The sequence below is a fragment of the Panthera tigris genome, chromosome A2 (genome assembly GCF_018350195.1).
Source record: "Panthera tigris isolate Pti1 chromosome A2, P.tigris_Pti1_mat1.1, whole genome shotgun sequence".
NCBI lineage: Eukaryota > Metazoa > Chordata > Mammalia > Carnivora > Felidae > Panthera > Panthera tigris.
The window spans coordinates 56,115,562-56,129,418 of NC_056661.1; the positions used below are offsets into that span (position 1 = coordinate 56,115,562).

The 13,857-nt window shown below is 53.2% G+C and overlaps 1 protein-coding gene across 7 annotated transcripts in view; it reads left to right on the forward strand.

Annotated features, from left to right (window-relative positions):
- LOC122236738 (MAP/microtubule affinity-regulating kinase 3-like) overlaps positions 1-13,857 on the forward strand; it is a 136,315-nt gene that overhangs the window by 47,035 nt on the left and 75,423 nt on the right. The window contains exon 3 of one of the 7 annotated variants that reach the window (XR_006214985.1): positions 6,648-6,756. The exons of 5 other annotated variants lie outside the window; for them this stretch is intronic. The gene's annotated coding sequence lies outside the window, so the exon portion shown is untranslated. Of the gene's footprint in view, positions 1-6,647; positions 6,757-10,369; positions 11,350-13,857 lie in introns of those variants that run through there. One more of the 7 variants, XR_006214987.1, reaches the window with a different exon arrangement.

The following is a 13,857-nucleotide window of genomic DNA, read 5'->3' on the forward strand; positions in this document are numbered from 1 at the left end:
GTTCCTGTTGGAGTGCCTTTGCAAGCTCATGGTGTTTGCTTCTTGGGGTCGAGGGATGGTGATAAAGATGACAGTGGGTTCCAAGCCCTTTCACACCGTGGATATCAGTGGCAGGCTCTGATCCGAGGGTGTGGTGGGCGTGTGTGGGCAGCTGTGTTCCCGGACACAGCAGCGGGAGAGACATCTTTGTCTCCACTCTGCTCATTGGACACGTCTGGATGCCTTAAATTCCTGACTTTGTCTTCTAAGAAAACCCACCACGGTTCTTTCTAGTGAATCAAGGCTTCCTGTGTCCACAGCCCAGTAGTCATTTAAAACGTGTATCAGGTGAACAAAATGAAAGAGAGAAGAATCGCCGAAGCATCACGTCCCTGGGTATGATGTCTCTCCACATGATCTTGTTATTACAAGAATCCGCAGGGACACGGATGAAACCAGATGCTCCATGATTAGGGGCTGTGGTCACTCAGCAGGCCCCTGCTCTGGGGAAATGAGGTGTTTCCTGGGGTTTGAGGGCCCTGATGGGACATGACAGAAAAGCTTCTCAGCCTCCCAGAAGGTTGGGGGGTGGGCAGTGATGCTGGAGAAGTCACCCCCCTCTGTGGCCCTTGAGTTTCTCGCTGTTGGAATAGGGAGGGAGGTACCATTCCCCGACTGCCAACCTCACTGGCTGTGCGGCTTAGGCAGTAGGTGGACAGTTCTCGGAGAAGCCCATTGATTCCAAGGAATTGTGGCTGTTTGATGGTATTATTTTCACGCGGGTTGTGAGGTGGACCCTGCTGGGCTCCCCATACTGGAGGGGACAGACACCCACAGAACTGGACCAGACCCAGCACACAAGCTCTCCTCGGAAAAGCTGACCTCTGTGTGGTGGTTGTCTAGAGGAGGGACGTCGGCGCTCCCTGGGGGGTGGGGGTGGGAGGTAGATGGAATAGCACAACCAAGGAGGAGTCTTGTGAGCTGGGACCATAAGGGGAGGAAGCGGGGACAGGCGGGGGCGGGGGGGGCAGGTATGGAGGGGAGCACAGGAGCAAAGGCCTGCAGGCCCAGGCAGGCCTAGGCGGTGGTGCAAGGAATGCCATCCTCCTGCCTCAGAGAGCTGGTTGAATCTGGCATGACGGGGCCGCTTCCACGGCTCTCTGGGCTGGAGGGTGATGCTGAGCGCCTGCCCGGCCCTCTGCCCGTCTTGCCGTTTTCAGGTCCAGCAGAGCTCACCCGCAGAGCGTAGACATGAGCCTGCCCACCCGACGGATGGGAGCATGGGCTCTGGTCAGATGATGGGGGGGGGCAGGGCCCCCCCCCGCGGCGGACCGGAGGCCACAGGCGTGGGCAGTGTAGAAGCTGAGGCGGCACGCTGCCAGGGTCCGGCTAGGGTCAGTCCCAAAGCCAGTCGGCTCCTCCCTAGGGCCCCTGCCTCTCAGACTAGCTAGTGCCTGCTGGTGAGGCTTCAGAACCTTCCAGGCCACAGCTGGAGGGACCCTCTCCAGATCAGCACGTAGGTATCACTTAGTGTGCCCTCTCAGACTGGCATCCCTGGCAGCCTGCAGGGCCCAGCTGCGGAGCCCAACGCTGCGTGTCTGTGCTCCATGTGAAACAGTGCTGCAATCCATGAGTAGTGTCCACAGCGGGTGAGGAAGGGGAGACCTGGGTTATGCACGCCAGCCATTTGCCACTGCTGGTACACCCCCTTGTTTTGCATATGGAGAAACTGAGGCCCAGAGGGAAGAATGCCCTCGTCCAATTGCCTGTCCTTTCACTTCCCGCTCTGGCCTCTCGACGGAACTCTTGGTACCCCCCGTGACACCACGTGAAAACAGTCAACTATGTGTGTGACAAGGAAATCATACTGGATGTGTCTGACCCACACCATGTTTCTCTTCTTGCTTTTCTCCTTTGCCTCTGTTCTGTTTTAATACTTGGTGTGTTTCGTGCATTATGAAGGATGGTGGGACAATGAACATCCGTGGGCCCGCAGCTCAACTCCAGAACTAGAACATTCCCAGTCACTTCCATCTTCTCCTTGCCTGGAGGTCACCCCTCTCTGCAATTTGGTGTTTGTTTGTTTGCCATTCTCTTGCTCACAGGCCGACTGAATAAGCCTAAACATTAGATTGCTTCTTTGTTCTCAAGCTCTAAAAACTTGCTCTCTGTATGTAGATCTCTAAAATTTGCATTTTTGTACTCAACATTTCCCTGTCTCTACGCTTGAGCTGTGCTGCTGTGTAGCTGGAGTTTGCTGTCACCAGTGTGGAAGGAAATTGTGTGACTGTGCTACAATTTCTTTTTGCATTGCTCTGTCAATGAGTATCTGGGTCATTTCCTTTCTCCCCCTCCTCTTGCTAACAGTGCTGCGACGAACTCTTCTCGGGTGTGCCTTGTGTGACTCCTGGGAGTGGATTTGCAGGGTTCTAAGCTATGGGACTGGTCAACCTAACAAGAAAAGGCCAAAGTGGTTTTCAGTGTGGCCAGACCAGGTTTCACGCTCATCAACCGTGGGTGCCAGCTGATCTACATCCTCTCAGACCCTCGGTGCTGTCAGATGTCACGTGTCTTCCTCACTGTGAGCCTGATGGATGTGAAATCTCTCACGGGGACCTTACCTTGCACTTCCCTGCATCCTCGTGACATCGGGCAGCTTTTCCCGTGTTCATCTGTGCACTCCGTTTCCTCCTCTACGACATGCCTGCTGTGGTCTTTTTGCTCATTGCCTCTCTTCTTCTTGTGGATTTGTAGGACTTCTTTATGTATTCTGGATACTGATCCTTTGCTAGTTGTACATATGCCAGAGGTCTTCTGCTTTTAGTGATTTGTCTTTTCACCCGTCATTTGGTGAAGGGAAATTTACACTTTACTGCAGTCAAACCTATCGATTTTTTTTTTTTATGCTTACTGAGCTTTTAACACCTTGTTAAAGAAATTGTTCCCAACCCCAAGTTTGGAAAGATATTCCCCCAGAATATCCCCCTCTTCAACTTCTCTCTTTCAAATATAGATTTTTAATGTGTCTGGAATTGGTTCCGATGTCCCAGCACCGTTTACTAACTGGGGCGCCTTTCTCCAGTCACATATCAAGAAGCCTTTTTAAAACTCCTAAGTATTGAGCTCTTCAGATCTCTGATCATTTGTAGCACACCTGCAGTCATTCATGCCTGCTGTCCGCGTGTTCTCTCCTCTCCCTCTTTTTACCATTGCGATCCCTGGTACGTGCAGGTGCCCCAGGAGGCCCTGTGTAGCCATGTATGGATTTTTTTTCTATGTTTCTTTCTTTATCATTTTTTGAGAAGGAGAGAGAGAGTGGGGAAGGGGCAAGGACAGAGAAAATCCTAAGCAGGCTCCATGCTGTCGGTGCAGAGCCCGATGTGGGGCTCGGTCCCCTGACTGTGAGATCGTGACCTGGGCTGACAGCAAGAGTCAGACGCTTAACCAACGGAGTCACCCAGGCGCCCCATCCATGGATGTTTTTGTGAGGATGAGGAAACAGGAGCACAGAGGAGGGTTGAGTTTGTAATGGCCACACAACGACCGTGTTGGGTGACCCCAACGTGGAGTCTGTCTCCGATTCTCTGAAGGCGGGTTCTGTGTTCCTTCCTCTTGGTGTCTGGCTGTGCACAGTAGGGCTGGTGGGTTGGGACCCAGGACCCTGGGGCTGTCGGTGGAGGGATCAGACATGACAGCCTGCCTTTCCGTTTCCATCCCATGGGCTCCCCTGAGCTGGTGTGAAAGCCATTTGGGCACATTGTTCCTGGGGGCCTGAAAACCTCCTGCCACCTCTGCTTCTCACCCCTGCCTCATCCCTCCTGCTGTCCTTTTGATGATGAAGCAGCTGAGCTTTAACTCCTGCCTCTCACTCCCCACCGGCTCCTTGCCCGGTAAGGGGAGGGAGAGCCCTGGGAGCAGTACCCCAGCACCCTCAAACCTGGAACAGAGTCGAATCCTTGCCGGGAAGGCTCCACCCTTGGTCTGAGTGATGCAGAGTCATGGCCTCTGATGATGTGGATGACAACTCACTTCTGCAGCGTTTGTGATGTGCCGGGGCCCGGTCTGAGCATTCCGTGGGGTCCTCGCCACCCTGTGAGGAGACACTGTTTTTACAATCATCTTATAGTGCGGAAGCTGAGGCTCAGAGCCGTTATGAGGCTCCAGACTCCACTCTTTACCACGAGACTGCATGGTCCCTTTGGACCCCGACCAGGCCCTAGCTCTCCCTCCTGGTGACTGGTCCAGGACCTGGGATGGGTCTGCCATGGGGCCCCTCACGGAGTGCAGAAGAGCTTTGTCCCTGAACCCTGGATCCATGGTGGGTCTGGGCCTGCCCTGGGCCTCCTTGGCCCTGGAGGGTGCCCTCCCCAGCTTCCGAGGCTGAGCCAGGCCAGCCGGTGTTGCTCCTGTTTGCGGCCGGGAAGTCCCAGCTCCAGTTAGAGACTTCTCTCTTTTGTAGGCTCTAGAAACTCTGAGAAGGGCCCTAAATGGTGGGCCCTCGATTAAGGGGTTTCAGAAGGCAGGAGCCCCAGGGACACCTTGCTTTGTGAAGCCTCTTGTGTTCCAGGGAACTGCTCTCTGTGGCCACCTCAAGACGAGGTGTTTTTGACAAACACGTGTCACCTGCATGACACTTGTAAGCAGTTATGCCATGGCCATAAATCTGGGCTTGTGCTGCCGAGTGCGATACCGGCTCCTACATGTGGCTGAAGCACTGCCAACAGTGTCTCTGCTGGTTTGTCTGGCAGTGGGGGGTGGCAGGCTGCTTCAGGACACATCGGCTCCCAGTCAGTGGCTGTGTGCTATGAAGGTCCCAACGCCGACGTCTTTCTCAGCATCCCACCCTCCCTTCCTAACCTTCGCTGGCTCCCACTGGATGTCTCACAATGTGGACACTTTTGCACCCAGTCATGCTAATTGCTCTGAAAAGAAATAAAGCGGGAGGAGTGTGCAGGGAGTGACGCAGGCCATTTGGTAAGAATGATCTGTGATCTCCGGTTTGTTTAACAAAGCCTACTGGGTCAGAGCCTGAAGGAAATGGGGGGGAGCCGTGCGGGTATCCGGGAAGAGCATGCTAGTCAGGAGAGCTGCACATGCAAAGGCCCGGAGGTCAGGTTGGGTCTTATGGGTTGGAGGCAGGTGTGTCTGGAGTGCAGTGAGAGGCGCAAAGCTGGGAGCAGGGTGGGAATAGGGAGCATGGTGTGGGATGGTGAGGCATTTGGGTTTCACCTGGAGTGTCATGGAAAGCGGCTGGAAGGCCCTGGGTAGGTCCAGGAAACCGTAGAGGAGGCCAGATGGCTTAGGCGCAGCCACTCCCGGGCCAACTATACCTTGGTCGTAACTGTGCTGACTGTAGATCCTAGCTGTAGAGCAGAACCCAGGTAACAGCAAACCTGAGGGCCAGGTGACGGTCCCGAGGCCAGCCAGTCCATCTGCCTGCAGCCAGGCCTCTGCCTATAAATCCTGCAGCCTGTGCATCCTGCCCAGAATGCTGGGATGCCTGGATCTGTTAGTTTCTGCTGCGGAATAACCACCCCGAAATGTAGCAGCTTGCACCAACTGTTGACTTAGCTGAGCAGCTAGCTGGTCGGGCAGGTCTTCCGGGCTCCCTCAAGCCTGTGTGGTCGATGGCAGGGGTCGGCTGATTGCTGCCTGGCTGTTGGCCGGGGCGACTAGGGGTGGTGGTGAGTAGGCTACATGTGTCCCATTCTTCCAGGAGGCCGTCTGGGCTTCTGCACATGGTGGTGCCAGGGTCCCGAGAGGGTGGGCACGCAAGGCCACGAGGCTCTTTGAGGCCTACGCCTGAAATTGGCACGGCATCATTTCCACCACATTCTGTCGGCCAGAGCAAGTCACGGAGCCAGCGCAGATTCAAAGCGGGGGGATCTAGACCCCACCCCTGATGGGAAGAGCTGCCCCATCATAGTGCAAAGGGTAGGGAGACAGGGGGGTGGAGGAACAGAGCTGTTTAGGGGTCAACCGCAGTGTCCCGTGTTCTGGAGAGAGGAGCAAGGCAGGAGCCAGGGCCCCAGAACAGTCAGCCATGGCTGTGTCTCTGTCGCCCTGAAGAAACCAGACCCCCAACAATCCAGGACTAGGCAGAGGAAGCTCGGACCATTTGTTACTTTGTCACCAAATGCCACCTAGCCAGTAGCGGTAGACTCAACAGTCCCCATGGAGGTGTCTTTCTCTGGGATGCTTACACCCAAGGACTGCAGAGATCATATGGAACATCGCACACCTTTGGCACCACCTCTTCCAGGAAGCCCTCCAGGCTTCTTCTGGGCTCTCCCAGGCTCACCCCCCACCCCCCGTCACAGAAGCCAGTGTATTTGTGTCCCTCATTGGTGCATGTGTGTGTCAGCCTCCTGAGTCAGAAAGGCCAAGGCCTGAGGACGGGGCTGTGTCTCACTCACCCCGAATCCCTACTCCTAGCTGGGAGTGTGCACTGAGGATGAGGCTGGCAAGGTATGGGTATACTGGGGACCTGCATTCAGTGCTGACTCACAGTTGATGTCTGCAAGGGAAGGGGAGGGTCACTGTACCTGGTAGCAGGCCCCAGATGAGGTCGGCCTGGAGCGGGGACGGGGGTGCTGGGAACGGATGCTGGATGCAGGCGGCAGCCAGAGCTCAGCGGAGCAAGGGCAGAGACCACAGTCCTCTTGCAGACACAAATGGGTCTCGAGCTCTGGGCGCCAGCACCAAGGCAGGAAGGCAGCCCACAGGAGAGCATGCAGAGAAGCCACTCCGGGTGTTCAAGGCCAGCACTGGGCAGATGGAAAGGCAGGCAGGGCCTGCCACCCCGAGGAAAAAAGAAACATCAGCCACGTTTGACTAGAGTCAGCTTTCGTTTACTGGAGTTTCCCTTGCCTGAGATCCACTGTACCCAAAATCAATATTATTAGCATTAAAAAAGAGAAACAAGCCAACTAGGATGTAGCAACCCCGAATGCACTGTGGTTTCGGTGCCATCACAGCGCACGAGAAAAATCTTCATCACCTTCTCATGCATACCAGAGACAAGGGAGGGAAGAATGGCAGCGGTGCGGGGTGAGCGGGGGGGGGAGCCGTCTTCATGAGGCCTCCAGGAGTGCCTCCCTGGGGCTCATGGTGAGTTAAGCCAGCCAGGCCTGCTAGTGTGCCAGCTCGTCCTGCCCACCTGGCGTCAGCACCATTGCCCCGGGCTGGGCCGGGCAGTCTCCCTTGGGGAGAGAGCTTGAAGCTTTTGCAGTTTGTAGTGGTCTGTTGTATTTAGAAACCCGAGCATCCCAGAGTCATAAATTACCTTGAACTAGTTTGCTAACCCTTGTGACTCGGTACAGCGCCTTTTCAGAAGCGGCCAGTTATGTAACGGACTGAGTGAGGCATGGCCCGGTCCCCTCAGTGAGGCAGTGTGTGCCAGGCCTGGCGTGGGTGGTAGCCACCCAGGACCACGGGGACAATGCAGGGAGGTGCCGCAGGTCTGTGCACGGCATTTCTGTGGAAATGCACTCCCGGAAGGGAGAAGGGTCTGCGAGTCCACGAAGTGGGATTCTCACTCCCAGCACGTGGTCGTGAGATCTGTACCACATGGAAGAGGCAGAGCGCACCGTGTAGTTGAGCATCTCCTGTTACATCCCTGCTAGAGGATCAGCTCCTGCTTGCACCTTTCCGGGGATGGGGGCTCATCACTGCCTGAGACATTTCACACTGACAGGAAGTTAGCTTCCCGCAAATTCCAGCTCCATCATCTGGGTACATGTTCTGAATCCATGCTTGCAACAGCCTGGACAGAGTGGGAGGCCGTTGCAAGGCTGCTGGCCAGCTAGGACGGCTCTCCCAGCCTTTCCTCCATTGCCACAGCCCTCTGGTCACAACAGGTGCTAAAGGGCCCATCTGGTTAGACATTCCGAGTGTTATCCCCGCACTGCAAGTTCATTGGCCACGGCAATGTTGACATCGAGAGAAACACGTGTCATCTTCTTATCTCTAAAAAGAGCTCCAACCCCCTCCCCGTTTTTGTATTCAGAGAGCAGAGGGGTGACCCACACTTTCTGGGGTCATGGGGAGGAGATTCAGGTGTGAAGGGAGCATCTGCTTGTAATGTGGGATCCAGTTCCAGGATCCCCTGGCGTTTCTTGAAATTTGCTGGAGAAACAAAACCCATTTGATGTTCAAACCCAGGCTTCCAACAGAATGGGACAGCTGAAACACCCCAAAAATGGACAAACCACATGAAACAGGTTTTGAAGGCCGCAGCCTTTCTGGCAGTCTGAGCCTCCCCGAGCAGCAGGGAACGGGTTTTGCCGGGAGACGCCCGTTTGCGATGGCGCACGCGCTACTTTTCCCCCGGGCGAGACAGGTGCAAACTCAGATGTATTCATTTTCCACAAACGAAACGACTCGGTTTTGACCATGTTGCAGACCTAGGACTTGGCTCCCTTGTTCCCCGGGGGTGTGTGTCTGGTTTTCACTCCATTCCGAAGGAGCCTGTGGAGGCTCCCAACTTTGAACCTTCTAATGATAATGATTTACTGGTTTCAGGGGGTTCGGGGTGGGGGTGGCGGGGGGAGGTGGGACAAGAAGAGTGATGCAGAGTTTGGAGTCTGAAGGAATGATTAGCTGGGTGGAGGGCCCGGGGCCAGTGCTGATGCTGTAGTTAAGGCACAAGGACTTTCCGCAGCACCAAAGCATCACTTTTGCTTCTCATCAACCCCTTGAAACGAACTCAGTCATGTTCACTGATAGGAATCAGTACCACGTAATGAGTGTTCGCCATGGGTCGGGGCCTCACCGCACCTGTACAACCAACCCCACCCGTTCAAGAGGGTTATGGTGCGCCCCAGTGTTTGAGCTCTGGGAGACTGGGGTAGAGAAATGCTGAACAGCTTCCCTAGATAACACGGCTTTCAAATGCAGATCTGAGACTTCCCACCCAAAGCCTTTCCAGGTCCTGTCCTTGGTGCCTGTGGAAGGTACAGATTTCCAGGCCCTGTCCTTGACGTGTCTGACTCGGTAGGGTCGGGGGGCGGGGCCCGAGACTCTGAATTTTGCCCCCTTCCCGCGTGATTCCAGCAGGCAGCCTGGACACCCAGCCTCTGTCCAAGCAGGCCGCGTCCAGTATTCGGCTGTGCCCAGCTCACCAGTGTGAGCTCAGAAACACCGAACCAAGCAGTTCCCGTAGATCCCCCCACCCCCCACCCCTGGCAGAAGAATCCTAAAACCCTGACTGGCATTTTCCAAAGGTCCCAGCAAGCTTCTCGGGACCCTGAGCAGCCAGCCAGTGAAACCTGAGGACTGCTTGTTTGGGGAGTGTGGGGGCTGCTTCTGGAGAAGGTGGGCTTGGTTACAAGCGTTGTCTTAATTGGCACGAGGACGTGGAAGGGAAAGCAATGAGTCCAAATTAATCCGTTTTCCTGTGAACATCTCCCACCACTCCGTGCCAAGGCGAGGCAGCCTTTGTAATGAACTGACTGGGCCTTTTCTCCCCCCAAACCCAAAATGGGAGCGTGCAATTTATTTTGTGTGCGAGGTGGTATGAAAATTGCCAAAGTTGGCAGATGAGGCTGGGATGTTGGTGGAGCTGGGTAAGCAGGGCTGAGCTGTCTGTCACCTCCAGGTCGGAATGGGGAGCTGGCTCCAAAGCAGGGACAGGGGCTGGGGCCACGGAGGTGCTGTGCCAAGGGCTGAGCAGGTGGCCTTGGGAGGAGAGCAGAAACTTCTTAGCACTGTGGATGGGAGTAGAGGCACTACAGTTCTGAAATCAAAGCCTTCTCCTCGTCCTACCCTGTGTCACCACGGACCAGACACTTAACTCTCCAAGCGTCAGAGTCCACGTGGGTTCAGCGGTCTTTACTGAGTGCCTGCCGTGTGTAGTGAACCCAAGTTCATCTGCCTGATGCGCATCAAGACCATCACTGAGACATGGAGTATAAAGCAAAGCAAGAGTTTATTCCAGAGGCAGGAGGGCGAGCCTCACATCCACCTCCCTAGAGGAGGAGAGTCAGGGGTACTTAGTGGCAAAGGAAAAAGGTCAGGGTACAAAGTTGCGGCCGCTAACCCTTTGGTTACCCTTTTCAGTCCCCAGGGTCTTTTGATGCGTCCTCATTCTTGTGGGTATTGGGACCACGACCCGGCCGCGGCCGTTACTTCCTGCTGAGGTGGGGTGAAGACTGGGGTTAGACAAGTGGAAACTTCGGGGTGGAAAGGAATGTTCTGCATTACCGGGATTTTTGTACTTTGGTCAATAGTTCCTGGACCATGTTGTGTCTAGGGTTTTAGGGGTACTAGAGAAAAACAGGTAGCATGTTGTACTCATGGCTTGATTCCCTTGGACCAGTTACCCCGAGTCGGAGGTTCAGGTCCGGCAGAGGCTCACTGGTCTGAGCCGGGTCCCTTTCCGACCTCCTCCCTGCTGACAGGGTGTAGGGAACCTGTGGATTCTTGTCATTCAAGTGTGAATCCACGGCTCAATTCCCTGTAGTTTCGGAGGAGTGGGGGTCAACAGCACCTCGCAGGGTCTGACCTGTCCAGTGAGGCCGGAGCTGGTCCTCTGGGCTCCCGCTCTTCAGGTCTTTACTGACATCTTTAGTGACACCTTTGGATGTCACTAAGGGATTCAGGCAGCGTGAAGACACATCTGTGAGGTACATCAGCCTGCCGGAAGCAAACTCAGGCCCTGGATGTACCTGATAGTATCCAAATCGCTGGTGGGAGCCCCGCCAGCAACTCCTAGGTCACGAAAAGGACATAGAAAGTCTTTCATATAACATTCCACAGGGGCTTAAACCAAGCCCTCTTCTAGGAACCACTCTTTCCCAAAGCAGGGCAGATGGCACGGGTTGTTCCCAAGTGAAGTGGGTTTCTTGGCAGAGCTTTGCCAAAGTTCATTTTTTTCCCTTTTTCCACTGTCTCGGTGTCTCCAGGAAGCGTGTGATTTCCACTGAATGCCCAAGGCCTTGGACGCTGTGGTTGTCACTCCATTGTCACTCTGAATTATTAGCGGCAGTCCAAACCTAGAAATGATCTCGCTTAAAAGCATTTTGACAACTCCCGAGGCCTTCTCTGAACAGCAGGGAGGAACCTCAACCCCGTTGATAAAGGTGTCTGCAGATGCAAGCAAACCCCGAGAATTTCCCATTGTTCTTTGCATTCCGGGAAAGGCTGCCTGCCGGTCTTCCCCAGGTTTAGGGCCTCTCAGTTGTATACCCTTGAGAACTTGTGGGCACCCAGTCTTAGGATTGTTTTTATAGCACAAGCGTTGCCTTTTGTAGCATTGCGCTGAAATCGGAGCCTGCAGTATACTTCTGGATCCACTGGAGAGTGGCATCTTTCCCATAAAGGGTGCTTCGAGGAATGTGGCTAATTATTTCTTTCATCAGATGCTCTAGGGTAAGGATTCATTCTATTTCCAGCCAGTGTCAATGCCAGCACGGTGTCCAAACCCCCTCTCCTTACTTAACTCCTCTTTGGTCCTCCAAGGGACGTTGGGGTTGATATGTAGTTAAGTCTATCTTTGGCACTAAAGCTCTTCCAGAGGGTCTTGGAGTCTTCGACGGGCTGCCAGCATGGTTCCCTTGGGCAGTCGGTCCACTTTGTGGCATCTTCCGCAGCAGACGATAGCTGATGGGTCACCACTGCACCCAGCTCTTCCTTGTCTTTGACCCGTGAAACTGTCCCCATCCGTGAACACGTCCACGTCTGGATGCTCCGATGGCAGCTTGTCCAGTCGGGAAGGCTGCGATCAGCTTGTTCAGCTATCCGTGTGTCTCTGGTGATCTTTCTGAGTGGCCCTTAGATCACCGGGCCACTTTTCTGTCACGTGTACCTCGGGTGGTCTGGCTTCGGTTTGCGGGGCTTCAGGGAAAAGCAGTTTTCGTTCTCAGTGCTTCCAGTCAACACAGTGGGAGAAAACTGGAAACCTTAGTTTGGAGAGTCAGGGTCAGACATTCAAGGAAACCAGAAGAATTCAGGACCCAGCCCAGGTGTATAGACAACCAACGAACCCTCAAAGACGGTTCATCGGAACTATGATCTTACATTTTCACAGGTGTGTTACTGGAACAATCTCTCTCTCTGAAACCACCCTCATCTCCACCAAAGATAGCCAAATTAGGACACATTTGTTTGTAAAATTGTCCAGTTGAAGCTGGGCCTGTTTACACAAGCGCCATCACAACGGTGATTGGTCATATAGGTGTTTGGTTTTTTCAATCTGCTTCGCTGGAACTTTTCGTAAGGAATGTCAGATTGAACTTTTAACAGCCTTGTCAGGCTCAAGAAGCCAAGCCAAATACTGGCCACCAGCCTTTGCCTGCCATACCTATAGATGTGGGTGGCTCCCTCTCTTCTCGAGATCCCCCAAATACCCTGAGGTTCCTGCACCTGCCAGGAAGTGACAACCTTCCTTATTCACCTGGTAGGGCTGCTGGAAACTTTGTAAGCAAGGTACGAGGCAAGTTTTCCAAGGGGCTTCATTGGCTAGGAAAGTCAACCTTAATTAGTTCCTTAAAGCTCTCTGATTGTAGCTGAGTCTAGGCATATCTCCCTCAACTATGACATTCCAGTCAAAGCCTTGGCAACATGACCAATGTTTCCAGTGGCGTCCTGTTGCAAGGAGAACGGATTCGTATCGAACTTCTGCAAATAAATACACTGCCGTGAAAATACGAGAATACTCCCTGAGAGTTTTGAATTCTGGTGGTACCAGGTAGGGAGAAAGGGATAAATGTTTCCTATCTGTTTATGAAGAACTTATTTACCAAACGTCTACCAAATGTCATAGACAGACTTAAATTTAGAAGAGCAAACATTAGAGGACCAGCAATGTTTACACAAGTGTCTGTTTGAAAGCAGTTTCCCCATTAGTTCTGGGAATTCTTACTAAGCTTAGCTTTATGATCCTGAAGGGATCAGAGAGCTGTATTTGTCAATGCAGTGCAGCTGGCAAGGAGATTCTGTGACACACGATACTTCAGTAGTTAGTATTACAAGCGATGACGCTATACCAGGACATATCAAAACCTTAGGAATCTTATAAAATTCTAGGACACTTAGAGCAATCACCCATACAACAAAGCCTAAGAAGGTTCCTCATCGCTTATTTGATGATGCCTCCCATGTCATTTGACACACCAGGGAATAAGCCTAATTCGTCAAAAAGACTTCCATTCACAAGCTGGGTTTTTGGAAGTTGGTGAAATACCAGAAGGTTTCAAAACACGTGCCTAAATAGGATTACAGATCGTTACAAAACGGGATACTTATTTAGCCAGGATGGCAAGAAGAGATTCTCAAGGTAAATGCAGACAGCAAGGCAAATGGAGCTGTGAGCAAACCTTAGCTCTCTTAACACTGAGCAGATTCAACTTTCTTAAGTAAGCAAAGACCTAACAAAGACAAGACATAGAAACTTTGTTTTTCTAGGCAGATTAAAGGTAAAGAAAAACCTCTGTTGATAATTTAGACCCATCATCTAAGAAGCCTCTGTCACATTAACAGCGAGAAAACCCAAATTCCAGTCTTATACCGCTGTACTTTGGATATTAAAACTCATTCGTTGCAACGAGATGAATTTTTAAAAAGATATGCAGTCCCTTCTTTCTTCCTCCGTGTCACCTCCCACGTTGATACATACTTATTTGGACAAGGACATCCAGGGCACTGCATGGGTCTGAGTTCTTGTGACGGGTGTTGGGATGTGCTGACCAGAATCTCCGGCAGGAACCAAGGTCTCCCAGCCATAGCAATGCTGCCTACAGCCTTCGACGCTCAGACATCATCAGGGATCGCCGTGACTGTAGACAGCGGCCTTGCCAAGGGCATTGCCCGCTGCCCAGGTGGTCACATCCAAAGACGCTTACGAAGAGCCAGCCCCTTTCACCTAAGTCTGGATGCTTC